At 37.6% G+C, this 16,035-nt stretch overlaps 1 protein-coding gene across 1 annotated transcript in view; it reads left to right on the forward strand.

Moving 5' to 3' along the window:
* MAN2A1-DT (MAN2A1 divergent transcript) overlaps positions 1–16,035 on the forward strand; it is a 281,244-nt gene that overhangs the window by 235,772 nt on the left and 29,437 nt on the right. Inside the window, exon 3 of the mRNA XM_057737741.1 lies at positions 10,742–10,829. The gene's annotated coding sequence lies outside the window, so the exon portion shown is untranslated. The remainder of the gene's footprint in view (positions 1–10,741; positions 10,830–16,035) is intronic.

Consider the following 16,035-nt stretch of genomic DNA (forward strand, 5'->3'; position numbering starts at 1 on the left):
ATCATTTTTGTTACTCAGCATCTGTGCTCTGATGAAACCCAAGAAATCCAGCAGAGAGATCCACATGGAGAGGAACAAAGGCCCCCAACCAACAACCCAGCTAAGCTTCCACCTGCCAGCCAGCACCATCTGGCTTAATGTGATTGAACCATCTTGAGCTACACCAGCTGATGCCACGTGGAACAGAGAAAAGCTGACACTGCTGGGTCTTACCTAAATTGCAGATTTGGGAACAATTAAAAAGTAATAATAAATGATTATTATGTTATTAAAACTTTTACTGAAGTATAGTTGATTTACAATATTGTGTGAGTTTCAGGTATACAGAAAAGTGATTTAGTTATACATATATATTTTTTCTGATTCTTTTCCATTATAAGTTAGTGGAATATAATTCCCAGTGCTATACAATAAATCCTTGTTGTTTATCTATTTTATACATAGTGGTGTGTACCTGTAAACTCCATACTACTAATTTATTCCTCCCCCACACTTTCCCCTTTGCTAACCATAAATTTTTTCTTTTCTTTTAAGGACTTTTATTGAGATATAATTGACATACAATAAACTGCATATATTTAAACTGTACAATTTGATATTTTTTCTTGTTAGTAATGCATATATAGCAATCCCAATCTCCCAATTCATCATAAGTTTTTTTCTATGTCCGTGAATCTGTTTCTGTTTTGTAAATATGTTCATTTGATTAATATTTAGATTCCACATGTAAGTGATAACATATAATATTTGTCTTTCTCTGTCTGGCTTACTTCACTCAGTATAGTAATCTGCAGGTCAATCCATGTTGCTGCAAATGGCAATATTTCATTCTTTTCTTTTTTTGACTGAGTAATATTCCATTGTATATATATATATACTACATCCTCTTTATCCATTCAGCTGTTGATGGACACTTAGGTTGCATCCATGTCTTGGCTATTGTAAATAGTGCTGCTATGAACATTGGGTACATGTCTTTTTTTGAATTGGTGTTTTCATCTTTTCTGTATATATGCCCAGGAATGGAATTGTTGGATCATATGGTAACTCTGCTTGGTAATTGGCTGTACCAATTTACATTCCCACCAACATTGTAGAATTTTCTCTTTTCTCCACACCTTCTCCGGCATTTATTATTTGTAGACTTTCTGATGATGTCCATTCTGCCTGGTGTGAGGTGATATTTCATTGTAGTTTTGATTTGCATTTCCCTAATAATTAGCAATGTAGAGTGCCTATACATGTGCCTCTTGGCCATCTGTGTGTCTTTTTTGGAGAAATGTCTATTGAGGTCTTCTGTCCATTTTTTGATTGGGTTGTTTGTTTTTCCTAGTATTGAGTTGTGTGATCTGTTTGTACATTTTGGAAATTAACTCCTTATCAGTCAAGTCATTTGCAAATATTTTCTCCCAGTCCGTAGGTTGTGTTTTCATTTTGTTTATTGTTTCTTTTGCTATGCAAAAGCTTTTAAGTTAGATCAGGGCCCATTTGTTTATTTTTGCTTTTATTTCTATTGCCTTGGGAGACTAACCTGAGAAAATATTGGTATGCTTTATGTCAGAGAATATTTTCCCTGTGTCCTCTTCCAGGAGTTTTATGGTGTTATGTCTTATATTTAAGTTTGTAAGCCATTTTTAGTTTATTTTTGTGTATGGTGTGAGGCAGTGTTCTAACTTCATTCATTTACATGGGGCCATCCAGCTTTTCTAACACCACTTGCTGAAGAGATTGTCTTTTCTCCATTGTATATTCTTGCCTCCTTTGTTGAAGATTAATTGAGATTAATTATAAACCTAGGTGTTTAGGTTTATTTCTGGGCTCTCTATTCTGTTCCATTGATCTATATGTCTGTTTCTGTGCCAGTACAATGCTATTTTGATTGCTGTACCTTTGTAGTATTGTCTAGAAGTCTGGAAGGATTATGCCTCCAGCTTTGTTCTTTACCCTCAGGATTGCTTTAGCAATTCTGGGCCTTTTGTGGTTCCATATAAATTTGAGGATTATTTGTTCTAGCTCTGTGAAAACTGTAATGGGTAATTTGATAGGGAACACATAAAATTGTCAATTGCTTTGGGTAGGATAGCCATTTTAACAATATTAATTCTTCCAATACAAGAACATGGGACATCTTTCCATTTCTTTGAATCAACAGTTGTTGTTGTTTTAAGCTAATAAGTTTTGGGGCACAATAGATATTACACAGCAATAGATAACTGGAAAGGGAAGAAAGACAGAAAAGCTAAACAAATTTAATGTTTCAAGCCTGGATTAAACAAGAAGATAATACATTTTCCAGCAGAGAAGGCAAAGGAAAGTGGTGAAGATAGAACAGTTGATAGGAATAGTGTGGGAAACTTGGGTATATGAATGCTATTGCTGGAGGCCAGTAAAAATTATAATTTGAATTTAATCTTGTTTACATTTATTAGCCATGGTATCATATCTATGTCTGTAAAATCCAGTTAACTCTAAAATGAACTACAATTTTATTTAAAAATATATGCGGAAATGGCAAGGAAGATGGTGGAGTAGAAGGACACGTGCTCACTCCCTCTTGCAAGAGCACCAGAATTACAACTAACTGCTGAACAATCATTGACAGAAAGACACCAGAACTCACCAAAAAAAGACACCCCATATCCAGAGACAAAGGAGAAGCTGCACTGAAATGGTAGGAGGGGCACAATCATGTTAAAATCAAATCCCATAACCACTGGGTGGGCGACTCACAAACTGGAGAACAGTTATACCACAGAAGTCCACCCACTGCAGTGAGGGTTCTGAGCTCCACTTCAGGCTTCCCAACCTGAGGGTCCGGTAACGGGAGAAGGAATCCCCAGAGAATCAGACTTTGAAGGCCAGCAGGATTTGATTGCAGGACCTCCACAGGACTGGGGGAAACAGAGACTCCACTCTTGGAGGCACATAAAAAGTAGTGTGCACAGCAGGACCCAAGGGGAAGGAGCAGTGACCCCATAAGAAACTGAATGAGACCTACCTGCTGGTGTTGGAGGGTTGCCCTAGAGAGGTGGGGGGGCAGCTGTGGTTCACAATGGGAACAGGGACACTGGCAGCAAGGGTTCGGGGAAGTGCTCATTGGCATGAGCCCTTCTGGAGTCCACCATTAGCCCCACCAAAGAGCCTGTAAGCTCCAGTGCTGGGTAGCCTCAAGCCAAACAACCAACTAGATGGGAATGCAGCCCAACCCATTGGCAGACAAGCAGATTAAAATTTTACTGAGCTCTGCCCAACAAAGCAACACCCAGCCCTACCCACCACCAGTCCCTCCCATCAGGAAGCTCATATAAACCTCTTACATAGCTTCCTCCACAAGAGGGCAGACAGCAGTATTAAGCAGTATCAGCAGTATTTTGTTCTATGGAACAGAAAACCACAGCCACAGAAACATAGAGAAAATGAAAATGAAGTGACAACATAAAACCCCAGAAAAAAACTAAATGAAGTGGATATAGGCAACATTCCAGAAAAAGAATTCACAATAATGATGGTGAAGATGATCCAGGACTTTGAATAAAGACTGGATGGAAAGATCGAAAAGTTTACCAAAGACCTACAAGAATTAAAGAACAAACCGAGTTAAGCAACACAATAACTGAAATGAAAAATACACTAGAAGAAACCAATAGCAGAATAACTGAGGCAGAAGAAAAAATAAGTGACCTGGAAGACAGAATGGTGAAAATCACTGCCATGGAACAGAATAAAGAAAAAAGAATGAAAAGAAATGAAGACAGCCTAAGAGATGTCTGGGACAAGGTTAAATGCACCAACGTTCGCATTATAGGGGTCCCAGAAGGAGAAGAGAGAGAGAAAGGATGCGAGAAAATATTGGAAGGGATTATAGTTGAAAAGTTCCCTCACATGGGAAAGGAAATAGCTACCCAAGTCCAGGAAGTGCAGAGAGTCCCAAGCAGGATAAACCCAAGGAGAAAAACACCAAGACACATAGTAGTCAAACTGACAAAAATTAAAGACAAAGAAAAATTATCAAAAGCAACAAGGGAAAAACAACAAATAACATACAAGGGAACTCCCATAAGGTTAACAGCTGATTTCTCAGCAGAAACTCTGCAAGCCAGAAGGAAGTGGCACAATATGTTTAAAGTGGTGAAAGGGAAGAACCTACAACCAAGAATACTCTACCCAGCAAGGATCTCATTCAGGTTCAATGGGGAAATCAAAAGATTTACAGACAAGCAACAGCTAAGAGAATTCAGCACCACCAATCCAGCCCTAAAACAAATGCTAAAGGAACTTCTCTAAGTGGGAAACACAAGAGAAGAAAAGGACTTACAAAAACAAAAACAAAACAATTAAAATGGTGATAGGAACATACATATCGATAATTACCTTGAATGTAAATGGACTAAATGCTCCAACGAAAAGACACAGACTGGCTGAATGGATACAAAACCAAGACCCATATATATGCTGTCTGCAAGAGACCCACTTCAGACCTAGGGACACATACAGACTGAAAGTGAGCGGATGGAAAAAGATATTCCATGCAAATGGAAATCAAAAGAAAGCTGGAGTAATGATACTCAGATCAGATAAAATAGACTTTAAAATAAAAAATGTTACAAGAGACAAGAAAGGACACTACATAATGATCAAGGGATCAATCCAAGTAGAAGATATAACGATTGTAAATATATATGTACCCAGTGTAGGAACACCTCAATATATAAGGCAAATACTAACAGTCATAAAGGAAATCCACAGTAACACAATCATAGTGGGGGACTTTAACAACCCAATTACACCAATGGACAGATCATCCACACAGAAAATTAATAAGGAAACACAAGCTTTAAATGACACAATAAATCAGCTTGATTTAATATCTATAGGACATTACATCCAAAAACAGCAGATTATATTTTCTTCTCAAGTGCACACAGAACATTCTCCAGGATTGATCACATCTTGGGTCACAAATCAAGCCTTGGTAAATTTAAGAAAATTGAAATCATATCAAGCATCTTTTCTGACCACAACGTTGTGAGATTAGAAATCAATTACAGGAAAAAAAACTGTAAAAACAAACACATGGAGGCTAACCAATACAGTACTAAATAACCAAGAGATCACTGAAGAAATCAAAGAGGAAATCAGAAAATACCTAGAGACAAATGACAATGAAAACACAACAATCCAAAACCTATCGGATGCAGCAAAAGCAGTTCTAAGAGGGAAGTTTATAGCAATACAATCCTACCTCAAGAAACAAGAAAAATCCCAAATAAACCATCTAACCTTATTCCTAAAGAAACTAGAGAAAGAAGAGCAAACAAAACCGAAAGTTAGTAGGAGAGAAATCATAAAGATCAGAGCAGAAATAAATGAAATAGAGACAAAGAAAACAATAGCAAAAATCAATAAAACTAAAAGCTGGTTCTTTGAGAAGATAAACAAAATTGATAAACCTTTAGCAAGACTCATCAAGAAAAGGAGAGGACTCAAATCAATAAAATTAGAAATGGAACAGGAGAAGTTACAATGGACACTGCAGAAATAAAAAGCACCATGAGACTACACAAGCAACTATATGCCAATAAAATGGACAACCTGGAAGAAATGGACAAATTCTTAGAAATATATAACCTTCCAAGACTGAATCAGGAAGAAATAGAAAATATGAATGGAAAGTATTTCACAAGTAATGAAATTGAAACTGTGATTACATATCTTCCAACAAACGAAAGTCCAGGACCAGATGGCTTCACAGGTGAATTTGATCAAATATTTAGAGAAGAGCTAACACCCATCCTTCTCAAACTCTTCCAAAAAAATTGCAGAGGAAGGTACATTCCCAATCTCATTCTATGAGGCCACCATCACCCTGATACCAAAACCAGACAAAGATACTATAAAAAAAAAATTACAGACCAATATCACTGATGAATTTAGATGCAAAAATCCTCAACAAAATACTAGCCAACAGAATCCAACAACACATGAAAAGGATCATACACCATGATCAAGTGGGGTTTATCCCTGGAATGCAAGGATTTTTCAATATACGCAAGCCAATCAATGTGATACACCATATTAACAAACTGAAGATAAAAACTGCATGATCATCTCAATAGATGCAGAAAAAGCTTTTGACAAAACTCAACACCCATTTATGTTAAAAAAAAAAAAACTCTCCAGAAGGTGGGCATAGAGGGACCTACCTTAACATAATAAAGGCCATATACAGCAAACCCACAGCCAACATCATTCTCAACGGTGAAAAACTGAAAGCATTCCCTCTAAGATCAGGAACAAAACAAGGATGTCCACTCTGACCACTACTCTTCAACATAATAGAAGTAAAAATGTCACTGTTTGCAGATGACATGATACTATACATAGAAAATCCTAAAGATGCCACCAGAAAACTACTTGAGCTAATCAATGAATTTGGTAAAGTTGCAGAATACAAAATTAACCCACAGAAATCTCTTACATTTCTATACACTAACCATGAATGATCAGAAAGAGAAATTAAGGAAACAATCCCATTCACCATTGCAACAAAAAGAATAAAATACCAAGGAATAAACCTAACTAAGGAGGTAAAAGACCTGTACTCAGAAAACTATAAGACACTTTTGAAAGAAATTAAAGATGACACAAACAGATGGAGGGACATACCATGTTCTTGGATTGGAAGAATCAACATTGTGAAAATGACTATACTACCCAAAGCAATCTACAGGTTAAATGTAATCCCTATCAAATTACCAATGGCATTTTTTTTACAGAACTAGAACAAAAAATCCTAAAATTTGTATGGAGATACAAAAGACCCCAAATAGCCAAAGCAATCTTGAGGGCAAAAATGGAGCTGGAAGAATCAGACTCCCTGAATTCAGATTATACTACAAAGCTACAGTAATCAAGACAATATGGGACTTTCTAGGTGGTGCAGTGGGTAGGAATCTGCCTGCCAGTGCAGGAGACATGGGTTTGAGCCCTGCCCCAGGAGGATACCACATGCTACAGAGCAACTAGGCCCATGCACCACAACTATTGAGCCTGCGCTCTAGAGCCTATGAGCCACAACTATTGAGCCCATGTGCCACAACTACTGAAGCCCATGTGCCTAGAGCCTATGCTCTGCAATAAGAAAGGCCACTGCAATGAGAAGCCACACACCACAACGAAGAGTAGCCCCCGCTTGCTGCAACTAGAGAAAGCCCGTGTGCAGCAACAAAGATCCGACACAGCCAATAAAATTAATTAATTAATTAATTTAAAAAAAAGACAACATGGTACTGGCACAAAAACAGAAATATAGATCAATGGAACAGGATAGAAAGCCCAGAGATAAACCATGGTCAACTAATCTATGACAAAGGAGGCAAGGATATACAATGGAGAAAAGACAGCCTCTTCAATAAGTGGTGCTGGGAAAACTGGACAGCTACATGGAAAACAATGAAATTAGAACACTGCCTAACACCATGCACAAAAATAAATTCAAAATGGATTAAAGGCTTAAATGTAAGGCCAGACACTATAAAACTCCTAGAGGAAAACATAGGAAGAATACTCTTTGACGTAAATCACAGCAAGATCTTTTCTGATCCACCCTCTAGAATAATAGAAATAAAAACAAAAATAAATAAGTGGGACCTAAGGAAACTTCAAAGCTTCTGCACAGCAAAGGAAACTATAAATAAAACAAAAAGGCAGCCCTCAGAATGGGAGAAAATATTTGCAAAGGAAGTCAACAAAGGATTAATCTCCAAAATATATAAACAGCTCATCCAGCTCAATATCAAAAAAGCAAAAAACCCAATCAAAAAAGTGGGCAGAAGACCTAAGTAGGCATTTCTCCAAAGAAGACATACAGATGGCCAAGAGGCACGTGAAAAGCTGCTCAACATCACTAATTATTAGAGAAATGCAAATCAAAACTACAATGAGGTATCACTTCACACCGGTTAGAATGGGCATCATCAGAAAATCTACAAACAGTAAATGCTGGAGAGGATGTGGAGAAAAGGGAACACTCTTGCACTGTTGGTGGGAATGTAAATTGATACAGCCACTGTAGAGAACAGTATGGAGGTTCCTTGCAAAACTAAAAATAGAACTACCATATGACCCAGCAATCCCACTGCTGGGCATATACCCAGAGAACACCATAATTCAAAAAGACACATGCACTCCAGTGTTCATTGTAACACTATTTACAATAGCCAGGACATGGAAGCAACCTAAATGTCCATCAACAGATGAATGGATAAAGAAGATGTGGTACATACATACAATGGAATATTACTCAGCTGTAAAAAGCAATGAAACTGGGACATTTGTAGAGACATGGATGGACCTAGAGACTGTCATACAGAGTGAAGTGAGTCAGAAAGAGAAAAATAAATATTGTATATTAACACATATATGTGGACTATAGAAAAATGGTACAGACCAACCAGTTTGCAAGGCAGAAATAGAGACACAGATGTAGAGAAGAAACATATGGACACCAAGTGGGGAAAGCAGGGAGGGTTGGGGGGGGAACACAGACCTCATGGCATGAGTTTTATTAGGGCCATGTCCTATTAGCATGCCACTGCTGAAGATATGACAGAAAAGGAAACATCATTTACCATTCTGCAACAGTGATGAACAAAGCACTGGGTAGAATTTGGCTTCAACTTACTAAGCTATGAAGGTTTAATTTAGATATAGCATGTATATATTCTGTGCTATGTAATATCAGAACAGCTGATATCAAGAGTGGTTATAACAAGAATCATAATAACTACCACTTAGTGAGTGACTGCACACACCAGGCACTTGGCTAAGCTTTATTTTTTTTTTAATTATTGTGCTCAATTTATTACAACAGCCCTGCATGGTAGTGTTGTTCTGCCTATTTTGAAGGTACGGAAGTAGAGGTTAAATAACTTTGTAAGGAGTGGATCCGGTATTTCAACTCCATCAATCACCAAAGCTCCTTCTTTTTCCACAATCTCCACACTTATATTCAGAACCACTATATTCACTGAAACGTTTTTGAGTGGCCACTACCATAAATGGTATTTGGCATAGAGTACATGTGAGTTCCCTAATTTATTTAGAGAAAACTGCCATTAAAGTTTTCCTGTGGAAGTCTAAGCCCTAGAACTTATTTCTTCTTGCTTTATCCAAGTCAGTTTCATGGATTTATAATTTATGTAAGACTATTCAAGATGCCTGAATTTGAGGACTCTAAGCAAACGCTGGATCTCAGAATTTCAGGACAGGATTGATTCATTCATTCCACACTGACTGTGTAAGCAATGAGTTTGACATTGAGGATATAGCAGTAACGACATGCAGATAGCCTTGACCTTGATGAGCCCCCAGTGATACTTTACCTTTAAAGTCCAATGAAACAAAATGCAGTAATGTTATGAGGGTGGGGAAAATGTATTAAAGAGAACAAATGACACTAATCATTTGGAGGCCCCTGAATTGCTAGGTCTGGAAATTGTTTAACTGCTAAATTCAACACCAGGTTGTCTTGGAGCAGGTAAAAATATTGATCTCTCCCAGGGCGGGCACTTAGGCTCCCTCTTCAAAATAAATGTCAAAATATCATTCTATTATGAATTCCCAGACAGAAATGGAAGCTCACTGATGCACTTTAAATTCCATCAAAGGATTAAAAAGGAGAAGAAATGTAAGAGAAGATGTGGACATGGTTGGGTACCCTTAGTTATGGTTAATACATCTTAATTCTGCTTGCAACCACTCTTGATATTGAATAACAAGGAGAAATTAAGATGTGGTATAGGGAAGCATGCTTGCCAGAGCTGTTTAATCCATAACCTATGACATGGACTTTCTTATCTAATACTTTTTTTTGAAACTGTTTTCTGCTGTACCCCCACATAACTGTAAATACATCATCCTATTTATTCCTCCTGCTCTATGCTTCCAACTCACACATTTCCTTCAAGTTAAGGAAATAGGCTACCCCTAGAGTAAAAATATTACTGACAACTCCAAAGTGAAGACAGTTCTAATGGGAAATACCTTGGCACTCTTGCAGGGCGCTGCCAGCGCAGCTGTTTCTGGCGATCAGTTAGGAACTGGCAGATGTTAAATTGACGTGTTAGGAAATAGCTTTCAGAGACTCATGTTTCAAAACGTATAAGAGAAAAACAGATGATACCACTTTTTTTTGGCCTAAACTGGATAACTAGAAAATCACACCAGATGTGTTAAGATGTTTCTCTTTAGAAACATTTTCTGTTTCCTGAGAAAGAATGAGCAAAGCAGAAAGTGAGATATGTGCTCCTCAAAGTGTTCTTTGGTCTTCCTTTATAGATTTTAGATTTCTATTGCAATTAAAATATTTGACCAAAATTAATGGGGCAAAAGCAATGAATTCAATAGTTTTATCATTGGCATAGATTTTATTAGCTGATGAACTATTCAGTTCTTCATAAGATTGGTTAGAGGGAGATCTAAATAGAATCCTAAGGGAAAACACACCACGGAGAAGCCTGAAATATGAAAAACAATTGAATGAGATAACTTATTCAATTCAATACGAATTGAAATGTTAATCTTGCTTCCCTGACATTTTTATCTTAAATGATTCGTTCTCACATAGGTAAGGTATTAACACAGAAAAACATACTTAGGTAGTTGGCATTTTCACTGTACAGATGGCAATTTGACAAGGACATTTATTGTTTTTGCCTGTTTTATCGTTCTTCTCCTTCAGGTGGCAGCACGCCTGATATATATTTGAGGAACCATCCCTTTTCCACGCTTTATGTAGCTGTTCTCCACAATTGGGCTGGTCTCCAGGGGTGAGTAGTGATCTGAGATTGGCCAATCAATGGATTCTAATCTCATAAGTGCAACGATTGACTCAGTGTCGGGCACATGGCTCAAGTTAGGCCAGTGAGACACATCCTTGGAACTCTTGGTAGGGTCATGAAAAAAAATGTGCTTCTTTTCCTGTTGGAATTCAACTTGTTGGATATAATCATTGAGCTCTTAAAAGACATTTTGCCACCATGAAAGAACAGTCTATTCAAGAATTAAGCCAACACAGAGGAAAGCAAGGGGATGGAGGAGGGGTAGACAGGGGAAAAGAAGAGCGAGAAAGAGGAAGAGAGAGAGAAAGAGAGAGAGAGAGAGACTGAGTCCTGATGGTATCTTTTTAGCCTGTGCATATAACCTATTCTTGAAGTTCTCAATTAGTTAAGCTAATTCCCCCTCTTTGTTTAAGACCAGTTTGTGCTGAGTTTTATTCATGACAGCTACAGGAGAAATCACTTTAGACTGAGGGAATTAGGGACATTCAATGGAAGAAGTAGTACTGGGCAGGGTCTTGAAGGAAGTTAGACTGGAGTAAGCAAAGGTGGAGAGAAGGGCATTGCTTAGCACAGCTGCATGATCCAAGGCACTGGGGTCGATCTGAGAAGGAAAGTTGCTACAGTGTGACAATCCCAGGATCCACAAAGGACTCCACATTGGAGCTTGGTCCCAGTTACTCCCATCTAGATGCCAACATCCTTGTTGACAGCACAGTATTCTATGAGGTGGGATATATTCTCCTAAAGAAAATGGATATGCTTTCATGTGAGGAGACACACAGCCTGGAGCCTGCATGAATAGACACTGTGTACAGTAGTAATGGAGACATAAGCAGAGGGACCAACCTGCAAAGCTGGGAACCCTATAATCATGGTTTGAAAATCCTGGCCCAACCAGGATGGGAACTTCAAGACTTCCCTATGAATATATTGGTTGCTCAGGGAGAACTGTGGAAGTCTAGATTGGCTGGAAAAAAGGTCACCACTGAGGATGGTGCTTTATAACATTTTTGAGCAGAGTAAGAAAGATATATTATATAGAGCACATATATAAATAAACCAATCCAAAGTTTACACAGTAGGATTTACCTTCACTACTGGTTATGAACTCTGAAATTTTCTATTCTATTTCTATATTCTGTTTCTTTCCTTCTTTTTTCTGAATGCTAGTTGAACCCACTAAAGTGATTTCATGGCCCACTTTCAAACTAGCAGTTTTAAAAAATTGACCTAAAAGAGCTGTTGGAAAGTAACAACAGATGTCACTGTAGGTGACCACACCAATATAACAGCCGCAGCAGGTGACCATGGCAATGGCAGCTCCCTGCCAGGAACCACAGTGCCCACTTTAGTGTGTTTATTGTTATTTATTTTTGTATAGGCCACATAGTCATAAGATTCCACATTTCAAAAATGTAAAAGGGCACGTGGTGAAAACTCTCCTTCCCATTCCTGCCTCTCAGCCACCCAGTTCCCCTCTTCAAGGGCAATCAGTGTTACTAGTTTCTTCTGTCATCTTCCAAAGATATCTTCTGCATATACAAGTATAAATACACATTCTTTTTCCTCTTATTTTACCTAAAGAATAGCATAATTACAACATTGTTCTGTACCTTTCTTATCTCCGCTTAGCCTGTCTCAGTGATTATTCCACCAATGCAAAAAAAGAAAGCATCCCCATTCTACTTATGGCTGCATAGTATTTCACTGTACCTTGTGTCATTGTTTATTGAACCAGACACCTACTGACTACATATTTAGGTTGTTTCCAATGTTTTGCTCTTATAGACACTGATGCACTAAATAAGTTTGCTGATTCATTATTTTCCCCATATGAGAATATTGGTGCCAACATCCTTAGAAGTGGAATTCCTGAGTTAAAGGGTATATACGTTTGTAATTCTGATAGATACTGTCAAATTGCCCTCCAGAAACTACTATTCTAGTTTGTACTAGTTTTACATTTGCATGTTCTTAAAAATGGTGTTATTAAGTTTCCTGGTGTTTGCCAATGATTAGGTGAAAAATGATATCTCAGTTTGGTTTTAATTTACATTTCTTTTATTAGGAAAATGATTGAGCATTTTTTCTATATACATAAGAGCCAATGATATGTTTCCTGTTATTCTTTTTTCACTTCCTTTACATCCACTTTGAAGAGCAACCGTCAGCTGACAAGTAAAGCAAGCACTACACTTGGCTTAGCTTGTCTAAATAGCAAGTAACTGTGTGTTTATTGAGCAGATACTATATTCTTGAGAGCATTGTGCAAAGTACTATGGAGTGGAAAAAATGTGTCCTAGTAATCATTAATCTGTGTGGAGACAACCTAATTATTTTAGTTGCTTTCATAGCTGATACACTCTCATAGTCCAGACAACCACTAACTAGTCCAATATCAACTACTAGTTGGTCAGGTAAAATAAACTGCAATCTAAATTCTAAACATACTACACTAGGTGATGGTGATTCAAAGATGAATAAGACAGAGCTTTGAGGGGAAAAAAATAAACAAAATAAAGCAACAAAATTAAAGCTATCTGTACTGAAAGGTGTGCCTGGTACAACAGAGGATAAAGTTGGGAGTGGCCATTTCTGCTGGGGTAACAAAGTTCACTGAAGGAGTTGTGGCAGATAAGCCCTCAGAGCCCTTTCTTGAGCGGTCTGCTTGGTTACAAAACCCTTTCCACCTCACATTCCTTGCTTGCTTGAGTTCTCATAACTTACCTGATTTTCTCAGCAACTGAAGGCTAACTTTACTCATTCCTTCAAATTACTTGCCCCATTTGCTTTATATGGCTCACTTATCATCCTTCTAAACTGTAACCATCTGAAAGGCAAAGATTAGGTCTTACTTATACCCAAGCCTGTATAACGTAGCCATTCAGTAGATATTCCTGAATGGGTGAAAGGAAGGATGATGAATGGATGAGTACATTCCTTCCACAAGGCCTTATCTGGTGGTAGTTACCCTACTCACCACATTATTGATCAGTCAGAGCCATTCTTTGCAGGTGCAACACTCTGCAGATGTCAAAGCCAGGCCTGACCTCTGCTCAGAAGCCACTGAGGGATCTATCTCTCAAGAGGTGTCAATTATGGAAAAACCCTGACTATGGAATATTATCAGGACCCTAGATTATCAAATGGTTGCATCTGGGTCAAGGAGGTGTTACAGTTTTTATATCTCAAATAGTTATTTAATTCATAATTTTGGAAAAGACAGGTACATAATAAAAATACTTACTGAACTGCCAGCTTAGGTATATGATTATGTGTGTATCCCAAATTTTCCCTAGGATTTGTTTATGAAAATAAAGAATATGTCTACTATAGGTACAGTCTTCTTAACTATTAATCTCATTTTACCTGCAAGTTATATACATATAATTACATATACATATATAAATTTAAAAAGATAAATGACTAGAACATTTCTTATACCTGCCTGATCTTCAAAGGGACCACAACCTTGGGCCCATGATTAGTTCTTTGAGCCTTAAGTTTAAGGACCCCTCCAAATGCCTCAAAATCTCTCTTATCATACTGCCCATTTTGACTCCAGTGGCTATGCTGGCCGTAGGAAGCCTTACCCCAATTTTGTCCCATGAGTGGTATTGGCCACACAGTGTTCCATGGCTGCCGGCAGGAATTAACAAAAAAATCTTTATCTTTTGGCTATTTCTGAGTCAGTGTACTCAAAATGTGCTTTTTCTCTTGTTTCTCATTCATAGTCAGATTTTGCCATCAGTGTTGTTAATAGCAATGTGAGATAAGAAATCTCTTTTGTGGAAATTTTTTAAAGCTTTATTTTCTTGCTTCTTTGTTTATCTATTTATTATTTTGGCTAAAGTAAGTTTGCCTCACTTCCAACAGTAAAGTTACTTTTCAGGGTTTCATCTATTACTTATTTGAAACTAAAAAGGGTCCAGGAGCCACACTGAAACTCATAAATATTATACCAATGCTCAGACCTGCCAAGCCAGCTACCATATATAACCCTCATGTTGTACCCAGTAGGTCAACCCACAGACCTCAGATGACAGCTATATGGTCCATTCCAAGTACCCTGTGTGGCAAGGAAATGTCTAGGTATGTTAGATATATGGCCGTTGATTCTCTTTTGTACCCAGGATGTCTTCACATTAATAAAGCAAACCAACAGCAAATATTTCAGCCTTCTCTGACTGCACTTTCAAGTTTGGAAGGGAAATTTTTGTTTTAAAAAAAAAATTCATTCTGGCAAAATTCAAAATAGCCTGAAACTATAAAATTTGGGGAAATTTGAATTCTTATCTTAGGTTAAAAATACTCCCAGATGAGAGAATTTTAAGTCATGAAAATACCTCATTTATCTCTGTGACATTTACAGAGTATTTTTATTAGATATAATTTCATTTTTGTTAATGTAGGTTCTCAACTCCATCAAATGCTTAATGCAGTAAAACTTTTAATGCCATATTTATTATCAGAGGCATGAAAACCATTTTTGATGATAATATTTTTAAAAGCTACACTAAAGTCATGATGGGAGACTCTCTCTCTGCTTGGCAATTCTAAAAACTGATATCTTCTTACATATGCAGTCCCTCCTTATTTGCAATATCAATTAAAATAAAACAAATTATGACATGAAATCTTGAAAACAATAACACACCAGAGATGTTCACAAGTCCCATGGTTGGATGGTCACTTGTATGTGAGTACATGGTTGGTCAAAACATTTCCGTCATAAACAGAAGGAATCAGAGATGAGTAACAGATCTAATTTGGTTTCAGTCATAGAGGTTCTCCTTTTGCAAGGATATTTGGTAGTAGAAAAAGTACTTTCAAAGGGTTTACACTTAAAACTGTGGCAAAGGCAATGCTCTGAGTTCACCTAGTCTATTTCATTTTCTCTTCCTGAACACAAGGAAAAATAGCATATTACAGCTTTCCTTATGGTTGGTTGTGGCCATGTGGCTAATTCTGGCCACGGGCCTGTAAGTGGAGTGGAAGGTGCCTCTACCTCAGCAGTGAAGGCCACCTGTTGAGATGGCCGAACCACAAGATGGGAGCTGCCTGAATCCCCGAGTCTGCATAGTGGACAATATCATTCTTGGATTAGCATTTTATGAACTGGAAATAAACCTTTGTTGTGTTGAGTCATAGAGATTTCAGGATTAGTTTACTACTGCAAGATAGTCTAGCCCAT

This window comes from Hippopotamus amphibius, chromosome 1 (genome assembly GCF_030028045.1).
Source record: "Hippopotamus amphibius kiboko isolate mHipAmp2 chromosome 1, mHipAmp2.hap2, whole genome shotgun sequence".
Taxonomy (NCBI): domain Eukaryota; kingdom Metazoa; phylum Chordata; class Mammalia; order Artiodactyla; family Hippopotamidae; genus Hippopotamus; species Hippopotamus amphibius.